This window comes from Arachis ipaensis, chromosome B01, assembly GCF_000816755.2.
Source record: "Arachis ipaensis cultivar K30076 chromosome B01, Araip1.1, whole genome shotgun sequence".
Classification (NCBI taxonomy): domain Eukaryota; kingdom Viridiplantae; phylum Streptophyta; class Magnoliopsida; order Fabales; family Fabaceae; genus Arachis; species Arachis ipaensis.
This window is the reverse complement of record NC_029785.2, coordinates 8666827-8672451: the sequence shown is the minus strand read 5'-3', so window position 1 is coordinate 8672451 and position 5625 is coordinate 8666827.

The window sequence follows — 5625 nt, the reverse complement described above, 5'->3', positions numbered from 1 at the left end:
CTTAAGGATGAAAGTGATGGTAGGATTTAAGATTGGGAAAGTGATGGTGTGAAATAAAATTAGAAGTTAGAGTTAAGTTATATTAGAAGGTAATTTGTGAATTTTATTTAATTTTTTTGGATTTAGATAATTTTATTTGTAAAAATATATCTTTCATAGGTATAATTTTAATTTTCGTTTTTTATAAATAAAAATGTCAGCAACTGAATTTTTTACGGTAAAAAATAATTATTTACTCAACAAAAAAAGTCACAAATCACACCCTAAATCTTATAATTTCAACTTTAACTTTTTCTAACTTCAATTCATGAGCATTTTGACGTGTCTTTTCTTTTAAATTTTTTTTTTTAAATTCTCCCATTTTTTCAATTTTGTCTATTCAGATAAAGTAATTACAGTCAGAACTCTATTAATAACAAAAAAAATTGAGAGACTCATTCAATTGCAATAAAACAAAGTGTACAAAAATTTACTTTTCATAAAAGATAACGAAACAACTATCTCCCAAGATTCAATGACGTACCAAGATTACAGCAGCGCCCCATCCAATTCGCACAAACATTTTCTATTAAATTTCTAGTCTTGCTTTCTCTTTGAAACTGAGCTTCTAGATGTTCTACAATTTCTATTCACACTCGGGTAAACAATCTTTGATTTGACATTCAAGTGTATCAGATGAAGTTTTGGAGTTAGAATTCATTGTTAGAATAAATTCCTAGAAAACGTTTCAAAATTTGAAAAATTTAAAAATTTATAATTGCTTATAATAGTCACATTACTCACTACAAAATACCTGATGACTCCATTTGTGGCTCATTAATTTACATATGATAAAGTAACGTGTGTAACTCAATGTTATGATGGTTTGAGGAGATAATACAGTAATGTGACGGTGTTAGTTAGCTGAATAGGGACTAGAAATCGGACCGTCCGATTTCTTTGTTGGAGAGAGGGGTGCACAAATCGGACGGTTTGATTTGTGGGTGAGAGAAAAAATCGAGCATAGTAATCGGACCGTCCGATTACATGAGGCCGAGAAATTTTTGGATTAGTTCACTTAAATCGGATGGTCCGATTTGCTGCATGCTAAAAATTTTGAATTTGAATGTGATCAAAATCGGACGGTCCGATTTCAGAGCGTAATAAAAGTTAACTGTTGAAATGCGGTCGGACCGTCCGATTTATGGTTTTATATATACCTCAACATTACCCGAAGTCTCCATTTTTTGTTAGTCTTTGAAATGTCTCTTCTGAAACCCCTTTAGCTCTTTCTTCTTCTTCTTCATTGTTTCGGCACCAGCTTTCATGTTCATTGTTTGAAGATCCTATTTTTCCAAGTTTGAGAGTATTTCCTGTGAGTATATCATAATGGATGATAGAGTATTGTTAAAGATTTATTATCATGGGCAGATTTTATTACAAACAGCTGAAGGTGTAAAATTTGTGTGTGAAAATCCATTGGATATTGTTATTCCATTTACGTTGTCGTTTGAAGAATTGAAAGGAGTAATTTGTGAGAAGATGGATTCTCAAATATGTAGGAGAATATCGTGCATTTTGTATAGGAACCCAGTATCTGTATTTGGTGGGTTCGTTTAATTTCAAACCAAATATGTAACTGATGAAGCGAGCATGCAAGATATGTTTTCAGTGTACATGGAAACTCGGTCACAGATATCATTCATCGAGCTGTATATTGAGTTTGAGCAATCAGAAGCAGACCGGAATATTGAGCTGGAAAATTATAATAGTGATAGTGAGGAGGAGTTTGAAAGTAATTATGAATGCCTTGATCCGGGTGGAGATGGAGATCAGGTCGACGACACTATGCAGGCAGATGTGGCGGATGTGGCAAATGCACTAGTAAACCAGCATCCATTTGTGGAGCCTACTTTCATGCGCTCGCTGGATTTAGAGGCCATGCATACACCAGAATTTCTTGAGTATATGAATGCAAGTATGTAGTTTTTATACAATGTATGATAGATTAATATGACAGATTGATTAGTTAGCATGACAAACATGTGATCAGTAGAAATGGTAGTTGATTGTGCGAGCTTTTTTATCTAGTAAGTAGCGTAGTTGTCAAAATCGGGCCGGATCGGATGGTGTGACCGGACCGGACCGGTTTGACCTGGCCAGATCGATTCGACCGGGCCAGACCAGATCGATCGGACCGATTCGACTGGTTAAAAGGTGAACCGGCCGTCTAACCGGTTCGGTTGGTTGGTTGGACCGCACATGGACACGAACACCAAACAAGTAACAACACATAGGATATAAATATATTGGTATATTGGTATATTGGTATATTGATATTGATTGTGTTATTATTTATTTTTCTTTTTCAATTTAATTTTATTCTTATAATTTAATAATTTGATTTAATTATGACCAGTTCAACCGGATAAACCAGTGACCCGGTCATTTGACCTGGTTGATGACCAGTTCGGTTCTGATAACTATGGTAATTAGCGTTTAGTTTTTTGGTTGATTTTTTATTTCTTATGTATTTAATTACTTATTTATATTTATATGACCAATTTATAATTATGAATCAGAGTACATAATTTCTGGTGTGAATGTAGCAGAGCTTCCTGTTGTAGCGGATGGTAAATTTATGGTGGGGATGGAATTCAGTTCTAGGGAGGTAGTGATTAAGGCGATGAAAGATTATACAATCCGTCGAGGCGTGGATTATCGGGTGTACGAGTCGGAGCCAACAACATTCTATGCTAAATGTACACAGTACGGTGCTGGTTGTGACTGGCTGATCAGGGTGAGTAAAATGTCCAAAAAGTACTGTTGGGAGATAAGGAGGTACAATGGTAGTCACACGTATACTCGAGCAACCATTTCTCAAGATCATTCCAAATTGGGTTCCGACACAATTGCAGAAGCAATTAAGCCGTTGGTAGAAGTTGACCCATCTATAAAGGTAAAATCAGTCATTGCGGAGGTACAATCAAAGTTTAATTACACCGTAAGTTATCGCAAAGCCTGGTTAGCAAAGCAGAAGGCAGTGGAGTCAATTTTCGGCGGGTGGGAAGCTTCGTATGAAGCTTTGCCCATATGGTTTGAGGCCATGTGTCACAAAGAGCCATCAGCGGTCGTTCACTTTGAAACAATGCCTGCTTTCCAGGGTGATGACTTGGTTCCTGACATCCGTGTCTTACATCGAGTCTTCTAGAGTTATTACCCTTGTATTAGAGCATTCCGACATTGCAAGCCAATAGTGCAGGTAGACGGAACTCATTTGTATGGAAAATATAAAGGTTGTCTGTTGGTGGCAGTTTCTCAGGACGGCAACAACAATATTGTGCCCATTGCATCTGCGATAGTGGAGGGAGAGACATCTGACGCGTGGCACTTTTTTCTCAGCCGGAATCACACCCGCCTCAATGCGATCAACTGCATAAGCCTCCCAAACAAACTGAATACATTGAAGGTAACAGAGTATTACACACCAGATAATAATACGACTAATCAAAAATATAAAAATAACTGAATATCACATACTTGTCCTTCCTGCAGATCGTCCAATACCCTCCTATAGTGAGCCAGAGAACGATATCTGTAAGGCCGTTCATCACGGTCCCAATTACGCCATCTGACATCAAACAGCCCGTTATAAAAAACTTATGATAAAACTCTCAATTAAAAGGTGATGCACTTATTCAAAGCAGATGATGCTTGAACTTACCTATTAGCAAGCGGAAAGACTCGAGGATTGCCTGGTATAGGCGAGAGAAATGGTAAACGAATCCAAGCCCAGGTAAGCAGAAGGGTCAGTGGTCCATCAATCTCCTTGCAGTCGACACGAGTAGCCCTACACAATGCTCTATACAAGTGTGCCAAATATGCCGAACCCCAACTAAATTCTCTGATCCCGCCGAAGTTACGGAGCAACGGCAAAAATTTCCAGTGCACTCCTACCCGAGACTTGTCCCCAAACATAATCGTCCCAAATAATAACATTATGTGGCACTTTACATACCTCTGAATCTGAATATCATTATCTAAGACTATATATTCTTTTAGTCTCCGAAACCAAGTCAACTTTACAAAACTTCCTCTACATTCTGTCTTCCTGGGTGCAACACCAAAATGATGGAGGCATTCGACCTCTAATGCCTCATAACTACTCAGAGTCGGTCCTGTAACTGGAATACCATTTGTCGGAAGGCCAAAAATTACCGCCACATCCTCCAACGTTACGGAACACTCGCCAATTGGAAAATGGAAAGTATAAGTCTCGGGCCGCCATCTTTCGATCAGAGCATTAACCAATGCCGATTGACATTGGACAACTCCGATCTGTGAAACGTGATAAAATCAAGTCTCCCGCAAATACCCCTCCACAATTGGATTATATGGATCCGGTGGCAAATAATGATCACATATTAACATTCATGAACCCTACAAAACATAGCCGTATATCACATTAATCAAATATAACCATACTTAATTAACATACCATATTTAACATTCTACCATTCTCATTATCACATAAGCAACATAACATAATTAATAAACCTTAAATGAAACTAAAATAAACATCTATTTATTACTATTATTTCCATGAAAACTATATTTTCTAATATCTAGATCCTATTTATTTCTTAATAACGATTTCCATTCGTTTAATATAAATAGAATGTTAAACTCAAATAAATTTAAAATTAAATCCAATTATTATTATTACTCGACAGCAATATAAAAATATATATTCTAATTCTAATATCTAAACTAAATCCTATTTGGTTTATATTAATAACTATTAATAATACCTAATTTATATTTATATAACTGATTCCTCATTTTTGTTAGATAAAAAAAATTAATAATAATAATAATAATAATAATAATAATAATAATAATACCTCGATCAGGGAAAAATAAATTTATGTTACTTAGTTCACTAATTATACTTACACAACTCTAACACTTGAACTAACTAACAGCATACATTAACTAAATATTCAAATAACATGTAACCTAATTATTATTATTTAAATTAAAAAAAATTAATTTAATAAAATAAACTTACATAATTAGAATGATCAAGATAATTAACAATGTGTAACTCTGGACGATTAACATCTTTTGTTCTTCGTCTCCTTGGCATTGTTTAACTTGGTCCCCCCTCCTTGAATTTTTTTGCTACTGCTGAAGCTTCAATGAAAGAAAGAAAATAGATTTTGAAAGAGATAGAAGGGTCTGAGAGTGAGAGAGGAACGAAGTGGGGCACTGGATGGAAAGCTGAGGTTTTACTCGAATGTGAGAAGGGGTCTAGTGGCTGGTTCGTGCATGCGCGACGCGTGGCAGTGGTACGCAAATCGGATGGTCCGATTTGTTTACCCTCCACACCAGTAATCGGACCGTCCGATTACATGCTCCATAAATCGGACCGTCCAATTTCACCTACGCAGTCCCACACCCATGTAATGCACGTCAGACCCCAATAATCATAGAATACACCAAAACTAGCCTCATATTAAAATTAAAAAAGTGCTCCATTTGTCACTAAACCGTTAATATGCTACATAAAAAGAGTTATTAATGATATTATGGAGATCATTTACTATATAAACTTTAGATAATTTCAACACACAGAAGTCATTG